The sequence below is a fragment of the Pituophis catenifer genome, unplaced genomic scaffold (assembly GCF_029215685.1).
Source record: "Pituophis catenifer annectens isolate HBS135680 unplaced genomic scaffold, rPitCat1.0.hap2 SCAF_2, whole genome shotgun sequence".
Lineage (NCBI taxonomy): Eukaryota > Metazoa > Chordata > Lepidosauria > Squamata > Colubridae > Pituophis > Pituophis catenifer.
The window spans coordinates 5,798,803-5,822,133 of NW_027256882.1; the positions used below are offsets into that span (position 1 = coordinate 5,798,803).

The 23,331-nt window shown below is 45.9% G+C and overlaps 1 pseudogene; it reads right to left on the reverse strand.

The window, feature by feature from the left end:
• Nucleotides 1-325: 325 nt before the first annotated feature.
• On the reverse strand, nt 326-23,172 carry LOC139311694 (zinc finger protein 493-like; annotated as a pseudogene).
• Nucleotides 23,173-23,331: the final 159 nt, after the last annotated feature.

Genomic DNA, 23,331 nt, shown 5'->3' on the forward strand with positions numbered 1-23,331 from the left:
TCCTCCCCATCCAGACCCGCACGGTCTCCAGGCACCGGGACACCACTTCATCGTTGGGGTGGTCCGGGGTGGAGATGTACAGCTGGGTATAATTATTTATTTTATTCATTTTTATTTTATTCGGCTTATATGCCGCCCTATCTCACAATGGACTCAGGGCGGCTCACAACAATAAAACACAAGCCACAATAAAAATAAAGACTAAAATCTAAAAATTTTAAAATGAACCCATTAAAACCCTTAAAACCCCATCATCAGACCAGGTCAAGGGATTTGAAAAGCCAAGTATAATTACTTTTAGTAGGAAAATAAACAGACTATCAGATGGCATGAATCATTTTTATGGCCCAATCCAAAATTACACCTAATTTTAGACAAAAATGTACTGATAACATTTTGGGTTTCCAATTGGATGAGATGGGAGTTGCTGGAGAGAGTTTTTAATTCACTTCTGGATCCACTAGTGAAGTGGAAGAATATTTCTTTTTCTTTTTAAAGACCCCTCCAGAGACACAACTTTCTCCTTCTGTCCATCCAGGAATTGAGGGAGCCCTGGTGCCTGAAGTCCAAAGCCCAGTACGAGTCTTTGGTGGTTGGCGCCCCTATCCGCACTTTCGGGTCAAGCAGGAGATCCTATACCATTTCAGGATCTATTGATATTCCTACAGGATCTATTTCAGACAAGTGACTATCCAGTCTCTTCTTTAAAATGTCCAGAGATGAAGCAACCACAATGTCTGAAGGAAAGCTGTTCCACTGGTTAATTGTCTTCGCTGTAAGGAAGATTCTCCTTAATTCGAGGCTGATTCTCTCCTTGATTAGTTCACAGGCATTGTTTCTTGTCCTGCCCTCTCGTGCTCTGGAAAATAAATTGACCACCTTTCTCTTTGTGGCAGCCTCTCAAGTACTGGAATACTGCTATCCTGTCACTCCTAATCCTTCTCTTCTGTAGACTACCACACCCAAATCCTGTGACCGTTCTTCATATGTTTTAGTCTTCAGGCCTTTAATCAACTTAGCTGCTCTTCTTTGCACTTTCTCCAAAGCTTAAACATCTTTTTTGTAATGTGATGACCAAAAGTGGATGCAGTATTCCGGGTGTGGTCTTACTAAGGCTTTAAAAAACAGTACTAATACTTCATGTGATTTTGATTCTATGCCTCTGTTTGTACAATCAAGGATTATATTAGCTTTTTTTGCCTGCTGCCACATACACGTTTAATCCATTCGGACTCCCAAAGTCCCCCTCACAATTACTGTTTTTGAGCCAGGTTTCATGTAATCTGTTTTTCCTGCCCAGGTGTAGAATCTTACTTTTCTCCACTTTAACTTTCATTTTGTTGGATTCAACCTTGTCTCATTTGGATCAGAAAGACACAATATGCATACACACAAATCTATAGAGACATGGTGGGTCAGTGGTAAGAATGCAGTACAACAGGCTAATTGCCCACAGCCAGGAGTTCGATCCTGATCGGCTCATGGTTGATTCAGTCTTTCATCTTTCTGAAGTTCGTTAAAATGAGGAACCAGATTGCTGGGGAACATATGCTGACTTTGTAACCTGCTCAGAGACTATGGTAAAGCATTGTGGAGTGGTATATAAGTCTAAGTGGAATTGCTGTTGCAATATAGTTTCTCCCGAGCGTGGATCCTTTTATGATAAGTAAGACTACCTTTTTGAGCAAAAGTCTTTCCACATTCCATGCATTTATATGGCTTCTCCCGTGTGGATCATTTTATGGGAAATAAGATAAGCTCTTTGAGCAAAGGTCTTTCCACATTCCATGCATTTATATGGTTTCTCTCCTGTGTGGATCCTTTTATGGATCGTAAGTGTACTGCTATGAGCAAAAGTCTTTCCACATTCCATGCATTTATATGGCTTCTCCCCTGTGTGGATTCTTTTATGGGAAATAAGATGATCTCTTTTAGCAAAGGTCTTTCCACATTCCATGCATTTAAATGGTTTCTCTCCTGTGTGGATCTTTTTGTGATTTATAAGGCTACAGCTCTGAGCAAAGGTCTTTCCACATTCCATGCATTTAAATGGTTTCTCTCCTGTGTGGATTCTTTTATGGGAAATAAGATGATCTCTTTTAGCAAAGGTCTTTCCACATTCCATGCATTTAAATGGTTTCTCTCCTGTGTGGATCTTTTTGTGATTTATAAGGCTACAGCTCTGAGCAAAAGTCTTTCCACACTCCATGCATTTATATGGCTTCTCTCCTGTATGGCTTCTTTTATGGGGAATAAGACTACATCTATGAGCAAAGGTCTTTCCACACTCCATGCATTTATATGGCTTCTCTCCTGTATGGATTCTTTTATGGGAAATAAGAGTAACTCTTCTAGCAAAGGTCTTTCCACATTCCATGCATTTATATGGTTTCTCCCCTGTATGGTTCCTTTTATGGATCGTAAGTGTACTGCTATGAGCAAAAGTCTTTCCACATTCCATGCATTTATATGGCTTCTCCCCAGTGTGGATTCTGTTATGGGAAATAAGAGTAACTCTTCTAGCAAAGGTCTTTCCACATTCCATGCATTTAAACGGTTTTTCTCCTGTGTGGATTATTTTATGGGAAATAAGATGATCTCTTTTAGCAAAGGTCTTTCCACATTCCATGCATTTAAATGGTTTCTCTCCTGTGTGGATTCTTTTATGGGAAATAAGATGATCTCTTTTAGCAAAGGTCTTTCCACATTCCATGCATTTATTCAGCGTCTCCCCTGTGTGGATCCTCTTATGGGAAATAAGATCACGTTTATCAGCAAAGCTCTTTCCACACTCCATGCATTTATATGGTTTCTCCCCTGTGTGGAGCTTTTTGTGTCTTCTAAGGCCACTATTATATGCAAAGGTCTTTCCACACTCCATGCATTTAAATGGCTTCTCCCCTGTGTGGATCATCTTATGTAAAGTAAGTGTACTGCTATGAGCAAAGGTCTTTCCACACTCCATACATTTATATGGCTTCTCTCCCGAGTGGATCCTTTTATGGGAAGTAAGATTACTGTTATGAGTAAAGGTCTTTCCACACTCCATGCATTTATATGGTTTCTCCCCTGTATGGATCCTCTTATGGAAAATAAGATAACTTTTGTGAGCAAAGCTCTTTCCACACTCCATGCATTTATATGGTTTCTTTCCTGTGTGAAGCTTTTTGTGTCTTCTAAGGCCACTATTATATGCAAAGGTCTTTCCACACTCCGTGCATTTATACGGCGTCTCCCCTGTATGGATCCTTTTATGGATAGTGAGTGTATTGCTCTGAGAAAAGGTCTTTCCACACTCGTTGCATTTGTAGAGCTTCTCCCCAGTGTGAATCCTTTCATGGGAAATAAGATGCCACCTTTTTCTAAAACATTTTCCACATTTCAAACATTTATACGTCTTCTCTTTTGTGTCAATAGCTTTTTGAGATGTAAGGAAGTTATTTCCAAGAGAAAGAATGAATGTCCCATTGTAATTTTGTCTGTTGTGTCTTCTTATAGCATCTCCTCCTTTGTTTAGGGTTACATCTTGTTCATTTATTTGTACTTTAGCTTTGATTAGTTTCACACTTTTTCCGGTATATTTTTTCCTTATTTTCTCTTGTTGGGCAAGAAAGTCTTGCATCGGAGCATCAGTGGAAGATGAGCTTTCCTGATTCCAATTCTTTGAGTGGTTTCTCTCATGGCTTTCAAATTCCATTCGAATTCCAAACTTCTCCCTTCCATCTTTAGCATTGATCACTTGGAACAGTTCACAGGAATCTTGATTCTCCTGCCCATTATTACCTTCGAAGCAAAAAGGAAAAGAAAATGATAACAAGGTTAGAGAAAAAGATCAAAGTGTAGAAAGTCAACTGAATTTCCTTCTGAATTTCTCCAAAATTCTATTAGGTTGTATGTTTGCATGCCTACAGGGGTGTGATATGGACAGTATGATTTCTATATTCATTTATTTTATTTATTTTATTTGTTTCAATTTATATGCCGCCCCTCTCCGAGGACTCATGAGTCCAGAAAGCTTTGGAAATATCTAGAAAACATCTCTTTCTTTATAATTATCTATATATAAGCAAATCTCACTCAGAATCAGTTTTGAGTTAAGGAATAATCAGGAGAAACATCCAAGGAGGAATTAGGAGAAAACTTTAGAATTATTGGAGTGGGTTAATTTCACCAAAGACCTGTGAGAAATGAAACAATTTTGAAACAAACACTTTCTTCCACAGTGTACCTTGGGGCAGCTGCTCCACAGTGTCTGTCTGGTGAGCGGGACCCCCGCTCGGCCCATTCCTTGATCCCAGTGATGAGACTTTGGAGCGAAATCCCTTGCTGAAGCCTCCCATTGGCTTGTAAGCGCTCTTCGTGCTGAGACTGGAAAGGTTGGGAGGTTTCAAGAATGGCTATTTCGCTGCCCCAATGTCCCATCGGCTTGGAAGGGCTCTTTGGCCGGATCTGGCTATTAATCTCGCGTGATCTCAGACCCAGTACTTTAGGCCTGCATTCTTTTATAAACGGAGGACTTCACGAGATTCAGTGCAAAAGTGTTTGAAAACGAAGAGGCCTTCCCTCTCTGTTAGATCGGCACAGGGAAAGCAAGACGCGACCAGCTCTGGTCCAATTCAGCACTTTATTTAAACACAAGAAAAAGACGAGTGGCTGTGCTGCCGGGGCTCTTTAAATACCCTCCGGCAGACTCAGCCACCCAATGACAGATCTTTGATTTTCCCGCCGGTGGATTAGCCAATCACCGGCGGGTGTCCTTATAAGGACATAACACTCCTCCCCCCTTAGTCTGAAAGTTGTCCATTAAAGTCTATATACGTTACGAAGTCACGCAGGTAGGCGGAATGCCTGACCGTCCTGGAAGACCTGCACAGTTCACTCTGAGCTTCGCCGCTGACCTGGGTGGGCGAAGCTCCTGTCCTCTCCGGCTCCCTGGCTGGAGCAGCCCAGAGTCCGGCCGTCGAGTGTGCGGGATCCGTCCCAGCACCTCCGGCCACAACGTCTGGATCTTCCTGCTGGTGTCGCCGGTCCTTCCCTTGCCCGGAGTCTCTGGAACCTCGCGCTCGGACATCGCTGCTGTCCGGTGGGTGCCGTCCGAAACCCGGTAAGTCCACTGGTGTTTTCTTATGCTTCTGCGGCTCCCGTTGATGTCGGTGTTGGTTGTGGTCGACCTCGCCAGGATGTTGTTCGCCTCCTCGGTCGGGTGGGTGCAGGTCGACTTCGCAGGGTTGGTGCTGGTCAACCTGGTCAGGTTGTTGGTCGAGGTCTCCCTCACCGGTCGGTCGCTGGCTGGCTCTGCTGGGGTGTTGTGTGCCTCCCTCGCTTGGTTGTCCCCGGTCTACTGGCCTGGAGCGGAGGCCTCCCTGGCTGGGGTGTTGTTGGTTGCCTTTGCTGGGGGGGTTGAGATTCTCCCCCCCGGGTCGTTCCCGGTCTCCCTCCAGGCTGCGTTGGCGGTCCCTCTCCCTGGAGTGGCGGGTGCCTGCCTCGCGGGGTTGGTGTCGCTGTCCCTCAGGCCGTAGGTACCGGTCTACCACTCTGGACTGTTGACGGTTCAGCTCGCGGTAATGGCATCTGTCGACCTCGTCGGGGTTTGGTACGCCTACCTCGTCGGGGTGTGGTACGCCTACCTCGTCGGGGTGTTGCAGGCCTATCTCGTCGGGGTGTGGTACGCCTACCTCGTTGGGGTGTCGCAGGCCTACCTCGTCGGGGTGTTGCAGGCCTACCTCACCGGGGTGTTGTAGGCCCACCTCGTCTGGCTGGTTTCCTTCCGATCCCCTCCAACTTTTCCGGAGCTGGTCGATGTGACATCTACAGACCTGTCCATCTTCCAGCTCCACTCGGTAGGACTTTGGGCCGGTTGTGCTCTCGATCTTTCCTTTAATCCAGTGGTTCTCAACCTTCCTAATGCCGTGACCCTTTAATACAGTTCCTCATATTGTGGTGACCCCCAACCAGGGGTGGGTTCTAAATTTTTTTACTACCTGTTCTGTGGGCTTGGCTTATTTTGTGGGTGTTGCTTGGAGGTCATGTGACTGGGTGAACGTGGCTAGTTGGTCATGTGACCGGGTGGCCATGGCTATGTGTATAGGGACTATTCAGAGGGCTGAAAAAAGTCATTTCTGACAGGTCCTCGCACTTTTGACTGGTCCTCACACTTATGACCATCCTCACATTTATGCCTGTGCAGCATTCTTAACAACCATGTCACTCATTTCACAACTGCTTCTCCTCAACATGGTGATAAGATAGGGCAAAAAATGTAAAATGTGAGGACAGTCGTAAATTCGAGGACTGGTCAAAAGTGCGAGGACCAGTCAAAAATAACTTTTTCAGCCCTCTGAGTAGTCCCTGTGCACAAAAGGACTACCCAGAGGGCTGAAAAATGTTATTTCTGTCAGGTCCTCACACTTTTGACCGGTCTTCGCAGTTATGACTGGTCATCATTTATGCCCATTGTACCATTCTTAACAACCGTGTCACTCATTTCACAACTGCTTCTCTTCACCATGGTGACAAGATAGGGCAAAAACGTAAATTTTTTTAAGTGCTTTTAAGTGTTTTGTTTATTGTTTTTAATTTACGGGGCCAAATTTATATATGTATATTTTTAACTGTATTTTAATATTTGTACTTGATGTTTTTACTTGGCTGTTCACCGCCCTGAGTCCTCAGGGACAAGGGCGGTATACAAATTCAAAATAAAATAAAAATAAAAAATAAAATTGTGAAGACAGTCGTAAGTTCGAGGAGTGGTCAAAAGTGCGAGGACCAGTCAAAAATAACTTTTTCAGCCCTCTGAGTAGTCCATATGCATAAAAGGATACAGCAATAGAGAGGGATGAAGGAAGGGAAGGGAAATTAGAGTAGGAGTGAAGGTAAGAGAGGGAGGAAGAGAGGAGGAGAAGGAGAAAGAGGAAGTAGGGAGAAGAAGAAGAGGGGGGAAGAGAAAGTAAGTAAGAAAGAAAAGACAGAGGTGGTTGGTTTGAAGAGAAAGTTTGCTGTACAATAAAAAAGATGAAAGGGAAGAAAGTCAACCCCAAACAAATATTAAGATATTAAGATAAAGAATGAATTGTTAAACTTTAAAGAATAAAAGAGAACAAATAGGAATAAATAGCAATAATTAGAAACACACATACAAACATACAACGTATTTTCTTTTAAGAGAGTATTTGGCCGGTTCACAAATTTAAACAGTTGTAGGAGGTTAGCACCCACCCCTTTCCTAGAAGAATGAAATATTTTGGGAAATATTAAAAAGGCAGAATATTATATTTCCCTGGATGAGAAATGGAGAAGCATATTTTACAGACAAAGCAGCTCCCACCTTCCTGCCCCCCACCCTTTGTTAATGGGCCAGAGGCAGAAAGTCAATCCTTTGTCAAAGGACATTTGCAACACAATAGCAACAGAAACTAACACAATGGGCCCCATCAAGCCATGTGATCCTGTCCACCATTAAACCATCTTTCCAAGCAGTCTCCATGTTTCCAGTGTCTTTTTCCCCACTTGGAGCAGAACCCAGAAGGATATTTCTTCCAACACAGTATTTAGTCATTTCAATTAAATTTACAATTTCTATATTTCCTTTTTACCATATTTATTCCTCATCTATTTTTTAAAAAAGCCAATATTACCCTTCATCCTCATCTCTAATCTTAATCAAATTCAGTTTTTCCCTTCTATTCTATATTATACCCCTTCGCATTGTCATCTATTTTTATATCCATCCTCACATTGGTTAATACAGTTGTTTAATACAAATTCAACATTTTAATATAAATCAATTAGTTATATAAGTATCTTTTTTGTATATTAATCAATATGAACATGAATACTCCAATTATTTCCATGCAATCCAATTTCTTAAAAATCCATTAATTATATTTACCAATAATAATAAACCAAATAATTTCCCCCACATATTCCTCCAAACCACAACTTAACCATTTCTGCTTTCAACACAATATACAATTAATAGTATCTCAATTATTACAATTCCCTAGTTAAATAGAGCTTTTTTTCTTTTGTGTTTTAAAATCCTGAACCTCCTCTTGCCTAAGGTGACCAGACGTCCCGCTTTTGGCGGGACAGTCCCGCTTTTTAGCAATTTGTCCCGCGTCCCGCGGCGTTTAAAAAACGTCCCGATTTTTCATTCTGCCTCCTCAGTCCCGCTGCCTCTTGAGCCCCAGCTGATGGCTAGAAGAAAAAAAAACTGTTTAAACTCTTGCCCGGGGCTTCAAAGGGCCGCCCTACAGGCAATCAGTGTAAAGAGTTCCTGAAGCAGTTTTTTTTTCCCCTAGCTAAGCTGCAGAAACGAAACCGAAACCAGGATCTTTGGTGGAACGTGACAAAATGAGGCAGAGAGAGATTTATTTTTATTTTTATTTTTCCTCCCAAAAAAGGTAGGTGAAAAACTGCAAACAATGGGAAATTTAGGAGGAGAGTTCAAGATTTTAAAACACAAAAGAAAAAAAAGCTGTATTTAACTAGGGAATTGTAATAATTGAATTGAGATACTATTAATTGTATATTGTGTTGAAAGCAGAAATGTTTAAGTTGTGGTTCAGAGGAATATATGGGGGAAATTATTTGGTTTATTATTATTGGTAAATATAATTAATTGATTTGTAAGAAATTGGATTGCATGGAAATAATTGGAATATTCATGTTCATATTGATTAATATACAAAAAAGATAGTTTTATAACTAATTGATTTATATTAAAATGTTGAATTTGTATTAAACAACTGTATTACATAATTACATAATTAAACAATGTGAGGATGGATATAAAAATAGATGACAGTGGAAAGGGGTATAATATAGAATAGAAGGGAAAAATTGAATTTGATTAAGATTAGAGATGAGGATGAAGGGTAATATTGGTTTTTTAAAAAAAATAGATGAGGAATAAATATGGCAAAAAGGAAATATAGAAATTGTAAATTTAATTGAAGTGACTAAACACTGTTTAAATTTGTGAACCGGCCAAATACTCTGTTCAAAGAAAATAAATTGTATGTTTGTATGTGTGTTTCTAATTACTGCTATTTATTCATATTTGTTCTCTTTTATTCTTTAAAGTTTAACAATTCATTCTTTATCTTAATATCTTAATATTTGTTTGGGGTTGACTTTCTTCCCTTTCATCTTTTTTATTGTACAGCAAACTTTCTCTTCAAACCAACCACCTCTGTCTTTTCTTTCTTACTTACTTTCTCTTCCCCCCTCTTCTTCTTCTCCCTACTTCCTCTTTCTCCTTCTCCTCCTCTCTTCCTCCCTCTCTTACCTTCACTCCTACTCTAATTTCCCTTCCCTTCCTTCATCCCTCTCTATTGCTGTATCCTTTTATGCATATGGACTACTCAGAGGGCTGAAAAAGTTATTTTTGACTGGTCCTCGCACTTTTGACCAGTCATCGAACTTACGACTGTCTTCACATTTTATGTTTCTTGCCCTATCTTATCACCATGGTGAAGAGAAGCAGTTGTGAAATGAGTGACATGGTTGTTAAGGATGCTGCATGGGCATAAATGTGAGGATGGTCATAAGTGTGAGGACCAGTCAAAAGTGCGAGGACCTGTCAGAAATGACTTTTTTCAGCCCTCTGGTTAGTCCTTTTGTGCATATGGACTACTCAGAGGGCTGAAAAAGTTATTTTTGATTGATCCTCGCACTTTTGTCCAGTCCTCAAACTTACGACTGTCCTCACATTTTACATTTTTGCCCTATCTTGTCATCATGGTGAAGAGAAGCAGTTGTGAAATGAGTGACATGGTTGTTAAGAATGCTGCACGGGCATAAATGTGAGGATGGTCATAAGTGTGAGGACCAGTCAAAAGTGCGAGGACCTGTCAGAAATGATTTTTTCAGCCCTCTGGTTAGTCCTTTTGTGCATATGGACTACTCAGAGGGCTGAAAAAGTTATTTTTGACTGGTCCTCACACTTTTGACCAGTCCTCAAACTTACGACTGTCCTCACATTTTACGTTTTTGCCCTATCTTGTCACCATGGTGAAGAGAAGCAGTTGTGAAATGAGTGACATGGTTGTTAAGAATACTGCGTGGGCATAAATGTGAGGATGGTCATAAGTGTGAGGACCAGTCAAAAGTGTGAGGACCTGTCAGAAATGACTTTTCAGCCCTCTGAGTAGTCCCTATACACATAGCCATGGCCACCCGGTCACATGACCAGCTAGCCACGCCCACCCAGTCACATGGCCTCCAAGCCACGCCCACACAATAAGTCACGCCCACAATGGTGTCCTTCTTACCAATGTTAAAATCTGTTCACCTTACCCTATACACATAGCCATGGCCACCCGGTCACATGACCAGCTAGCCACGCCCACCCAGTCACATGACCAGCTAGCCACGCCCACAAAATAAGCCACGCCCACAATGTCCCTCTTTACCAATGTTAAAATCTGGTCACCTTACTCTTGCCCTAAATTTCCCATTGTTTGCAGTTTTGCACCTACCTTTTTTGGTGAGGAAAAAGAAAAAGAAATCTCTCTGCCTCATTTTGTCACATTGCAGCAAAGACCCTGCTTACTTTCAATTTCCCTTTCTCAGCATAGCTAGGGGAAAAAAAATCTGCTCCAGGAATTTGCCTCTTTGCAGCTAGCTAGCAACAGAGCCCTCCGCAAAACAGCTGAGAGTAGGGTGGCTCTTTGAAGTCCCGCGGCAAGAATTTAAAGTTTTTTTCCCTCTGGCCATCAGCTGGGACTCCGGAGGCAGCAATAGATTGGGAGTGGGCGGGGTAAGCGAACGGTGATTGGGAGATCCAACAGAGGCAGAGGGTGAGGGTGAGTGAAATCGTGGGGGGGGGGGCGAGAGAGGGCTTTGGCGACCCCTGTGAAATGGCCGTTCGACCCCCAAAGGGGTCGCGACCCCCAGGTTGAGAACCGCTGCTTTAATCCATTTCGGAGACCCGTGGAAATTGAGAGCGAAGACCGGGTCTCCTATGCCGAAAGCGCGAAGTGCCCGGCTGGCCGTTGCTGTCACCTCTGGGTTGTACTGTGGGTGTAGTCGATCCAGGGGTGACCTCAGGCGTCTGCCCATCAGCAACTCCGCTGGGCTCTTGCGGGTGGTGGCATGCGGTGTGATGTGCTGCGTCAGGAGGAAGTTGTCAATTCTTTCCTTCCAGTCGCCCGGGCCCATCTTGGTGAGTCTCACCATCCGTTCCGCCTGCCTGTTTCCCGCTGGCCTGTAGGGTGCCGAGAGGGCATGGCGGATGCCCCGTTCGGCCAGGAACTCTTCCATGGACTTGGACGTAAGTTGAGGTCCATTGTCCGAGATCAGGACATCCGGCAGCCTGTGTGTGGCAAACAGGCACCTGAGTGCCCTGATGGTGGCTTCGGAAGTGGTAGATGCCATGGGGATGACCTCTAGCCACTTGGAGAAGGCGTCCACAACAATTAAGAGGTACTGCCCCTGCATCGGACCCACGAAATCGATGTGGATTCGTGCCCATGGGCATCTGGGCATCTCCCACTCCGATGATTGGGCTTGGGCGGGGGCAGGGCGTACCTCTTGGCACGGGTCACATCTGGCGACCCACTCTTCGATGTCTTTGTCTAGGGACGGCCACCAGACGTAACTCCGTGCCAGTCCTTTCATGCGCACGATGCCAGGGTGTCCATTGTGGAGTGTCTTGAGCGTCTTCTTCTGCAGAGCGCTGGGAATCAGCACCCGGTCTCCCCATAGGATACAGCCTTTCATGGTGGACAGCTCCTGTTGCTTGCGTGTGAAAGGGCTGAATTTTTCTGCCGGTTTCTCGGTTGGCCAGCCTCGCAGGACCCAGGATCTTACTTATTTGAGTATGGGGTCCCTCTGGGTGTGGGCTGCCACATCGGCAGACGTCACCGGGCAGTCTCTGTCGGCATCGATGTGAAGGAGGCTGATGGTGGGTGCGGGGTCTTCTACTGGCTCCTTGGATGGGCATCTGCTCAGGGCATCTGCGTTCCCGATGGTTTTGCCGGGCTTGTGGACGAGTTTGTAAGAATACCCGGCAAGGAAGATGGCCCAGCGTGTCATCCTGGGCGACATGTAACCAGGTGTGGGCTTGTCACCCGCTAATAGTCCCAATAGTGGCTTATGGTCCGTGATGACCATGAAGTTCCGGCCATACAGGTATTCATGGAAGCGCTTGACGCCAGCCACAATGGCCAAGGCTTCCTTGTCCAGCTGACTGTAATTTCTTTCGGTGCTGGACGTTGTCTTGGAAAAATAGGTGATCGGTGCCTCTGATCTGTTGGGGAGTTGGTGGCTGAGGACTGCGCCAATTCCGTATGGTGATGCATCGCAGGTCAGCAGCAGTGGAAGTGTCTCATGGTATTGGATGAGCACGCTGTCTGATGATAGGAGTCCCTTGATGGTCTTGAAGGCAGCTTCTTCCTCTGTCCCCCATCTCCACGGAACCGCTTTCCCCAGCAATCGATGGAGTGGCTCAGCAGCTGTTGCCTTTTGTTTAAGGAACACCGCATAAAAATTCAGCAATCCCAAAAATGCTTGAAGCTCCGCTTTGTGTTTGGGGGCTGGAGCTTCGTGGATTGCCCTAACTTTAGCTTTGGTGGGGTGGATGCCAGTGCCATCTATGACATAGCCCAGGAACTCGACCTCCTGGACCCCAATGATGCATTTGTCTCTCCTAACTCTTAAACCCTTCTCCTTAAAGCGCTGTAAAACTTGTTTAAGTCACTCAAGTAGCTGGGTTTTAGAGTGCCCGGAGATTAATACATCATCGAAGTATGGCACCACCCCTGGAATGCATTGGAGAAGGCGTTCCATCATTGATTGGAAAATCCCTGGGGCTGCGCTGACTCCAAATTGGAGACGGTTACACTTAAATGCGCCTCTATGAGTGACAATAGTTTGCGCCTCTGCAGTTTTTTCGTCTACTGGCAATTGCTGGTAAGCCTGGGCCAGGTCCAGTTTGGCAAATATTGTCCCACTCCCAAGTGAATGCAGCAGATGTTGCACCACTGGAACTGGGTATGCGCTCTGCGATAGGGCCTTATTTATTGAACATTTATAATCAGCGCAGATGCGCACAGATCCATCATGCTTCATGGGAGTCACAATGGGCGTCTCCCATGCTGCATGATCGATTGGTTCCAACACGCCTTGGGCTATCAGCTTATCTAGCTGAGCATCTACTTTGGGCCTCAAGGCAAACGGAACTCCGCGGGGCTTAAGCCTAATGGGGGTAATTGTCTTATCAAGATTAAAGGAAATGGGCTTTCCCACAAATTTCCCCAGCTTACCATCGAAGACTTCCTTGAACTCTTCGAGGAGGGTGTCGAGTTCATACTGCCGGATCTGGTTAACCCCTTTTATCCCGCGCCCTAATGGCTTGAACTACTGCATGCCAAGCAGGGTTCGGGCGGCTGTGTTCGACTATGGTGATGGGGAGATTGCCTTGGAACTCTCGGAATGAAGTCTGCAGTGAGGTTCTCCCCAGGACTCCGATGGGGTTCCCTCTGAAATCGACCAGCCTGGAACGTAGGGGTGTCAGGTCCTTCTTTCGCATGTCTGGCTTGATACGCTTGAGGTTTCACCAGTCCATAATGGAGTAGATTGAGCCGGAATCTACTTCCATGGAGCACGGGGTTCCCTCCAGATGTATGGTCACATGGCACTTGGTGGTGGTGGCGTCGGCATCGGAGAGGTCTATGGTCGTCTGGTGCACCGCTCTCCTCTGGGTCCCAATCGCTCTCGCCCCGTCTGTACTGGTAGGAGAACCGTTTCGCGTTGTCCTCCCGATTTTCACGAGGTCGGTGGCTGGAGGGCTCTGGGGCTGGTTCCTCGGCTCTGCACGCTTCGGCGATGTGCCCCCTTCTGTTGCAACGTCTGCAGGTTGTGTCCCTCCATTTGCAGTGTGCCCTGGCATGGTCCCCTCTGCAGCTGGCACAGCGCTCCCCCTTGTAGCTTTTCTGAGCGGTTTCCCGCTTCGGGGGTCTGGAGACCTTGTGGACAGCCGATTCTTCTTCCAACTCCGAGCCAGCTGTGGAATCCTCAGTCGATGACTGTGTGGCACTGCGAATCTTTTGGATTCCCTTCGCCCGGATCACTGCGGCTGCTGCTTTCTCGGAGATTTCGGATGCGGTAGCTTCCTCCACCACATCCTTGAGCACGAGCTTTTTCCTGCTCAGGAACTTTTTCTGAAGGGCTCTGTCCCTCATGCCAAAAACCACGCAGTCAGCTATGGCATTGTCCACGTGGTCGAATTCACAGCTGGCTGCGATTTGGCGCAGGGCGGCCACGAATTCCTTGATGATCTCACCTTCCTTCTGGTCCCTCTGGTGGAAGGTGAACCGGTTTGCCACCGGTGTTCCGGTTGGGACATAATGGTCCTGCAGGATCTGCAGCAGGTCCGTCCATGGCACTTCCTCGATGTCCCATGGTGCCACCAGATCGATGGCCATGTCGAGGACTTCTGAGCCGCAGTTGGCCAGGAAAATGCCCTTCTTGTGGTCGTCGTTGGCATCCCTGATGTTGTTGCCTCTCAGGTATTGCCGGAATTTGACCACATATGATTTCCACATGTCCTTCCCTGGGCGGAAAGGAGCAAGGGCTGGCAATGTGACTTCAGCTGCTGCCATGCCTCTGGAAATGCCTACCAGTGACTTCAGCTGCTAAGTGACTTGGCTCTTGAAGTTGGCTTCGCGCCACGAGGTTCGTTGCTTGGTTCTAGTCCTTCGTCGCCAGTGTTAGATCGGCGCAGGGAAAGCAAGACGCGACCAGCTCTGGTCCAATTCAGCACTTTATTCAAACACAAGAAAAAGACGAGCGGCTGTGCTGCCGGGGCTCTTTAAATACGCTCCGGCAGACTCAGCCGCCCAATGACAGATCTTGATTTTCCCGCCGGTGGATTAGCCAATCACCGGCGGGTGTCCTTATAAGGACATAACACTCTCTTTGCAAAGCATTTTGCCCTGGACCTCGTGCAGGCCCTGGTTAGCAGAGAACATAGGCCTAAAGCACTGTAGTGCGAGATCACGTGAGATCAATAGTGTTAGATTTCCCACTACTGATCTTGTGTATCTCTCAATATTTTAGGCCTTTTTTCTGCAAATGCACTAAAGTAGGCAAAGAAACCTTTGCCACATCGTCGCAAGGTACCGTATTTTTCGGACCATAAGACCGAAGCAAAGGTTTAGAGAAGCAAAACAAGAAAAATAAAGTCTGTGAGCGTCCCGTTTTTGCCCTCTCCAGCGTCCAGAAACAGTCTGCATGCCAAAAACGGGCTCATTTTTGGCCTCCCAAACCCTCTGCATGTCCCGTTTTAAGCCTTCAGGGAAGCCTCTGGGGAGACCAAAAACGGCGCCTGCAGACGCCTCCGGAGGCCAAAAGCAGGTCCGTTTTTGGTCTGCAGAGTTGTTCTGGACGCCAGGGAGGACAAAAAGGGAACGTGTGGAGGGTTTGGGAGGCCAAAACCAGCCCCCTATATGCTCTATAAGACGCACAGATATTTCCACCCCCTTTTTGGGTGGGGAAAGTGTGAGTCCCAGCAGGGTGGGGTGGGGGAATAGGTAGGAAAGTTGCAGCGCCTTTGCTGTCATGCGTAAGTGTGAACCTATAACCTGTACCCTAGGATGCTTGAATTGGATTGGGAGAATGCTCTGCCATGGGCTAAGTGTGAAAGTTCTGTTCTCACACAATTTGGGGAGGTTTCAGAGGACAAATGACAACACACTCCTCTCACATGACCTCCAGAGGACACATAAAAGCACACCTCGTTCTTCTCAGCCCCCACAGGTAAGTTAAAATAGAAATGGAAAAATACAGATAAGAAATGACACAGAAAGCACCTAAGCAAAGAGACATTGACTCTTTCCTTCCTTGGAGCACGAGAAGATCCTTTCCTTCTCCCTCCCAGGAGACAATATCTGATTAGTGGTTTTTTAATAAAAAAGCTAACTATAATCCGCATTCTTGAACTCTCTGATTGGGGACTAGAGAACTCTTACCCAGAGAGGCCACGTTCCTATGGTTTTCAAGCATGACTTCCGAATACAGCGCTTTCTGATCAGGATCCAGCTGAGACCATTCCTCCTCAGAGAACGACACAGCCACCTCCTCGAAGGACACAAGACTCCCCTGAACATGGAAAAAAGAACAGAACAGGAGGATTCGCAAAATCTGTTCATCTTTAAAAAAAAAAATAAAAAAATTATTCAGTATTTACAACTTTGTTACATTTTTACAGCTTTCTGATACCGGCATCTTTGGTAATATCTATTTTGTCTTTTGAACAACTATAAACACATACATTTTATGTATTACTTACTAATTCATATATTCACTACAATATATCTATTACACATTAAATATTTTGTTCCTCTATAATATCTTCTCTTACGTTTATACATTTATACATTGATTTTAGATTCTTTCTCCAGAAAGCTATACCATCTATTCCATGTTTCGTAATAAATCGTTTCCCCTCAGTCTTTTTTTTTTTTTAATTAAATTTATATACCGCCCTACTCCCGAAGGACTCAGGGCGGTGAACAGGCACAGAATAAAATACATAAATATAAAAGTTAAAAAACATAAATTAAAACAGAATTAAATAATTAAGCCCGAGACAATTAAAAATCCCAATAATTTAAAACAAATTTAAATTTAAATTTAAATTTAAAAGAAAGGGGAGAAAATTAGGCCAGGCCGGCCTGCTGGAATAGGAGGGTCTTAAGAGCACGACAGAAAGGGCGCAGATCCGGGATCCTCCGTATCTCCGGGGGGAGCTCGTTCCAGATAGTGGGTGCCCCCACAGAGAAGGCCCTCCCCCTGGGGGCTGCCAGTCGACATTGTTTGGCTGATGGCACCTGGAGGAACCCCTCTCTATGAGAGCGTACCGGCTGGTGGGAGGCTCTTTGTGGTAGTAGGCGGTCCCGTAGATAACCAGGTCCTAAGCCATGGAGCGCTCTAAAGGTGACCAAAACCTTGAAGCGCACCCGGAAGACCACCGGGAGCCAGTGCAGCTCGCGCAGGAGAGGTGTCACACGGGAGCGCCATGTTGCTCCCATAACCACCCGCGCGGCCGCACTCTGCGTCAGTTGGAGCCTCCGGGTGCTCCTCAAGGGGAGCCCCATGTAGAGAGCCTTGCAATAGTCCAGGCGGGAAGTGACCAGGGCATGAGTGACTGTGTGTAGGGAGTCCTGATCCAGAAAGGGGTGCAACTGGCGAATCAGGTGAACCTGATGAAAAATCCTCCCGGTCACGGCCGTCAAATGCTCTTCTAAAGACAGCCATGAATCCAGGAGGACGCCCAAGTTGCGAGCCCTCTCCTCACCAACTGACTATATCGGGACATCGGAAACCACAACCACTCGGTCTTGGATGGGTTGTGCCTGAGCCTATTCCTCCCCATCCAGATCCGCACGCCTCCAGGCACTGCGACATCACTTCAAGGGCATCGTTGGGGTGATCCGGGATGGAGATGTACAGCTGGGTGTCATCAGCGTACAGGTGGTACTTCACCCCGAAATCACGGATGATCTCGCCCAGCGGCTTCACATAAATGTTGAACAGGAGGGGCGAGAGGACCGACCCTTATGGCACCCCACATAAGAGGGGCCTCGGGGTCGACTTCTGCCCCCGTCAACACAGACTGCGACCGGTCAGAGAGAAAGGAGAACCACTGCAACACAGTGCCTCCCACCCCTAACTCCCACCGGCCAGTCCGCTCCCACAGAGAGGGTCTCCTCAGAGTGCCATCGGCCAAAGTATGTCGGCTGGCGACACCCAGGGGGAGGGCCTTCTCTGTGGGAGCCCCTGCCCTTTGGAATGAACTGCCCCCAGAAATTCGTAAAATCTCTGATCTCTGTGTATTTCGCTGTGCCCTCAAAACCTTGTTGTTCCGCCAGGCGGGGCTATCAATGTAAAGATTTTAATTGGTTTTAATTGGTTTTAAAAATGGGATTTTAAATTGGGGTTTTATAATTGAGCCTTTTATTTAATAATTTTAATTATTTTTTAAATTCTGTTTGTCTTGTGCTTTTAATCAGGCTGTACACCACCCTGAGTCCTTCGGGAGAAGGGCGGTATAGAAATAATAATAAAAAAAAAACTCTTCCAACCGGTGCAGCATGATACCATGGTCGATGGTATCAAAAGCCGCTGAGAGGTCTAACAGGACCAGGACTAAGGAGCACCCCCTGTCCCGAGCCCCCCAGAGATCATCCACCAACGCGACCAATGCCGTTTCTGTGCTGTACCCCTGCCTGAAGCCCGACTGGTACGGGTCTAGATACGTCGTTTCATCCAGGTGCTGGGGGAGCTGTTGCGCAACCACACTCTCAACAACCTTCGCCACAAAACGAAGGTTGGAGACCGGACGATAATTAACCAACATAGCCAGGTCCAGGGAAGGCGGTGGGAAAGTCACCCTCACCCAACGAAGCATTTATAATCCCCTGGAGCCTCGTGTCACCTCCTGGGAAGCCAGCACTAACCAGGAGGGACACGGGTCCAATAAACAAGTGGTCGCGTTCAGTCTACCCAGAATCCTGTCCACGTCCTCAGGGGTCACAGGATCAAACTCATCCCAGATAACATTCTCAAGACCTGCCCCAGTCCCTCCCCCTGAGACTACCCAGTCAGAGTCCAGATCTTCCCGAATCTGAGTGATTTTGTCACTCAACACTTGAACAAAATCCTCGGCTCTACCCTCCAAGGGGTCCTCCCGCGCTTCCTGGTGGAGCAGGGAGGGGATCACCCTAAACAGCGGCCAGGCGATTATTGATGACGCAATAAGAGCAGCCAAATAACTACATTTTGCTGCTTTTATCGCCACTAGGTAATTCCTAATATGAGATCTTACCAGTGTCCGGTCCGATTCAGAAAGACTGGCCCTCCAGGGTGTCTTTTCCGGCGCTTCAACTCCCTCAGCTCCTCAGTGAACCAAGGAGCGAAATGAGATTGGCGCCGGGTCAGAGGCCGCAAAGGCACAACCCGGTCCAGAGCTCCAGTGGCCGCCCTATCCCAGGCGGCCACTAGGTCTCCAATCAAGGCGTGTGCCAGAGCCTCAGGAAATGGCCCAAGCTACATCTGGAACCTGTCGAGTTCCATCAGGCGCCTGGGGCAGAACCATCTTACCGGCTCCGGCTCCCTGTGGCGGGGTGCAGCGGTTTGAAGGTCGAGACGAAGGAGAAAGTGATCAGACCATGACAAGGGCTCAGTGACTATATCCCCTATCTCAAGATCACTCAACCACTGTCCGGAGACAAAAACCAAATCCAGCGTGTTTTTGTCCAGAGACAAAAACCAAGTCCTCCCCTGTGACCTCGGCTGATGGAATGCATGGAAACCTGGTGGGCACATTTCAATGAGGGGGACCTCCCCCTTCTGGCCCAACCAAGTCTCTGTAATACCTGCCAGGTCCACTCCCCTGGATTGTCTTGTTTTAACCTGTAAAAATGAAGTGTTTTTAATATTGTGTGTGACCAGCCATACGCTAAATAAAATGTTCCCCATAATTTTCCCCAATACTCTAATTCAATATTATACCCAAAATTTTTCGCCCAAATTATCATCGTTTCCTTTACCATTTCTTCCTCCATTTTGAATTGAAGGAGACGTTTATATGTTTTGGTGATTATTTTCTCATCGATCCCGATTAATATTTTATCCATTTCTTGGTCCGTTTGGAATCCATATACTTCTATGTCTTTTTTGTATTTTGTTTGGATTTGTAAATAGGGCCACCAATCAATTTTAATTCCTTCTTCCAATAATTTTTGTCTAGATTTCAAATTCCCTACTCCATCTAACAATTCCTTATATGTTGCTATTTTATTAAAGTCAATTAAATTGGGGTAGACCAAGGCTTCCATTGTCGACACCCACCATGGGATTTTTGGATAAAAGTTCCTTTTAATTTTTAAATTAATCCACGTCTTTAGCAGTACTTCCCTCGCTTGATGCCTCTGGAAGTACTTATGGGCTGTGTCTTTTCCATCCCAGATGAAGGAGTGCCAACCTTTCTGTAAGCCATGCCCCTCAATTGTTAAAATTCTTCCATTTTTTAGATTTATCCATTCTCTGAGCCATGACATTACTGCCGCCTTGTGGTAAAGTTCCCAATCTGGAAGGATTGTATTCTTCTAAATTTCCCCTTGCCTGCGTCAGTATTTCTAATGAAAGGATGCATAAAAGGGGAGATAATGGACAGCCTTGTCTGACCCCTTTATTTATGTTGACTTTTTCTGTAAGATCTCCATTGACCATAATTTTTGCTGTCTGCTTTTAGTAAATTGCCTTAATCATTTCTATAAATTTTTCGCCAAATTTCATCCCGATTAATTAAAAACTGTCAATTCTAGTTGTCTTTTGTGCATCTACCATTATTACTGCCAATTGTTTTTCTGGATGGGCCTCATAATATTCTAAAATGTTCATAATAATCCTTGTATTGTTTTTAATTTGTCGATTGGTAGAAACCCATTTTGATCCGAATGAATAATTTTGTTTAATATCTTTTTTAATCTTTCTGCTATTATTGCCAGGATTTTGTAGTCGATATTTAACAGCAAGATTGGCCTATAATTTTGAATAAATTCAGTACTTTCTTTGGGGATTAATGTTATATATGCCTCCATCCACGAATTTGGCATTTTGGCTTTCTCTAATACCTCATTAGAAGGGGAGTTCATCAAATTTGCAGACAAGACCAAATTGACAGGAATACCAACACTCCAGAAGATAAGCTCCAGATATAGAAGGATCGACAGATTGGGCCCCATCTAACAAAATGAAATCAACTGAAAATTGCTTTCACTGAAAAAATATTTGGGGAAGTTTTATCAAGTTGATTGATTCTGCAAAGCCTTCAGTGCCTTTCAGCAAAGTAAGCCTACTTCTGGGTCAACTGACCTATCGCTCTGTCTATCTTTGATTGATCTAGTAGTCTGAGCCATTGGCTGAAAGCAAGAAAAGAAAGAAGAGAAAACCAGAGGTTATAAATGAGGCTTTTTAAAAATGGTAATGTGGCAATGTGACTATTTATTTATTTTTCATTAGCCTTGCACAATTCCGAGTCAAAAAATTACCCAAAAAAATGGCTCTCTAGCAGGTCCTGCCACTATGATACGTTGATTCCTATTTCATGAAGGACTTTTTAAAAATTGCTTCTTGTGAACTCAGTTGGTGGAGTACTTAACAGAACAAGATAACCAGAGGAAGCTATGCTGGCTGACAGGAACTTGAACCTGTTATTCTGCTCTCCATGTTGTAGAAGAACACAAAAATAATCCAGGCCAAACAAGGGTGGGAAATAGAACGAGGGAGCCCTCTGCACACCCACTTCACTTCCTGAAGGGAGAATAGAAATCTAATAAATTTTTCCTTTCTTACTTGATTTGGAGGTTCAACTACTGGTTCATCTCTGTCATAAAAACCAGAAAGCTTCATTCTTTGTTTCTCTGTAAGGAATAAATAATTTCAAAATGCATCATTAACAAAATAGAAGGAGATATTCTATAGAAAAGAAGAGATAGCGAAGTTAAGACAGATAGGAAATCGGAGGATCTTCCATTACCTCCTGAGATGTCCTGACTTGGATCTTCCCAAGGGATCCTCCTGAAAAATAGCTCCTGAGGGGGATTTGATGGGTTCTTCTTTCCCTCAGGATCTCTGATCTCCACAGTGCAGCACTTCAAAAAGGAGGAAGGAAGAAGCAGAATTAATGTACATCACACGACGTAAAGTGGATTCCTATATTCAGAACGCCACTTCAAAGCCCCCAATATCCATCTGTCAGGTTGAGTGAGAAAACAATGGAACAATTACCACATATGATGAATGCCAGAGAAGTTTGGAAAGGAGGGTGAAGTATTCAAACACTTTCTCTATTCCCTTCTGAGCTCCCTAAAGTCTCTCACCTGCAACTGGACCTGCTCCTTCTGCTCCTCCACCTGGCTTAGGAGGAGGCCTTCCGCCAGGGCCACCGCCTGGGAGCTGGTCTCTGCTCCACACTCCCGCACCCAGCCCTCCATCTCTGGGGGCAGAAGGAACAGGAGATGCTCCAGAACGACCAGGTCCAGCATCTGGGCTTTGGTGTTCTTCTCTGGTCTCAGCCATCGCCTGCAAAAGCCATGGAGTCGGCTGCAAAGTCCTCGGGGACCCTCAGCCTCCAGGTATTGGATGGAGGTCCAGGGCGGAACTTCTGAAGGGAGGATGGTTTCCTCCTCCAGGATCTTCTGCCCGGTTCTTGTCCACAGCTTCGCCCCCTTCCCAGGCTGAGCAGCTGAAGGGCCTTTTCCGGCTCCCTCCTTTCCAAAAGGTTGTGTCTCCATCCTTTCTCTGTCCTGCAGAGCAACTCCAAATGGCTCCAAGGACTCTGGTGGGTCTCCAGATGCCTTTTCCTTCACGGGAACATTTCTGGTGCTGCAGGACTGATCCCTGCAAGGGATTCCGCTCTTTTTCTTCTTCCCCCAAGAGGAAAGTTTGCCTTGCAAAGACCACAAATGGCTTCCAGTTTCTGTATCTGAGATGGGAAGAAAAAGAAACGCCAAGAATTAGAAAGTGGAATTCAGCCACTGAGCGACCTTCCCCCAACCTCCCCGGAGCCCCAAGCGGCTCATCCCACCGCAGAGCCCAGGTCCCATCGAGCAGGGCCGGGAAGGAGGCAGCTGGAGAGGCCGCCCCGCTTCTCTCCCCCCACTCGGGCTCTTCCCCGGATCCCCGACACCTTCCCGGCATAACTGCTTCCCCCTGCAGGGAGAGGGCGGCTGGGGAGCATGGGACCCGGGAAGAGCCCCCCCTCACCAGAGGCACCTCTGTATGTCCCCCCCCCCCCGCCAGAATCTCCCGCAGCCTCTCCGCCTCCTCCAGGCCTCCAGGGTTAAGAAGAGCTAGTGCGGCGTCCTAGAGAGGCAAGGCTCCAAGTGGACCAATGGGGAAGCGCCTGGAGTTCCCTTCCCTTGGTGGAGGCGCCCCCTGGTGGATTTGGGGCAAAGTGCCTGGATGGTAGAGGAGAGCGTCTGAGGGGAAGGGAGAGGGAGGGGAGGATGGGCTTGGGAGTAGGAGGAAATGCCCCTCCCAATGGCTCCCTGTCAAAGGCTTTGACCTTCTTTTCCCCCTTGTATATCAACCCAAATGCATTGAAGGAAGTTTTCGTCTTTCTTCTGTTGCGTTTCCAGAGTGGTTTGGTTATTTCTTCTATATAGTGCAACTCCACCTCCATCTCTTTCATTCGGCCTGCTTCTTATTTAGAGAAGAGAAGAGAATAGAATAAAGAATAGAAAAGAAAAAAGAAAAGAAAAGAAAAGAAAAGAAAAGAAAAGAAAAGAAAAGAAAAGAAAAGAAAAGAAAAGAAAA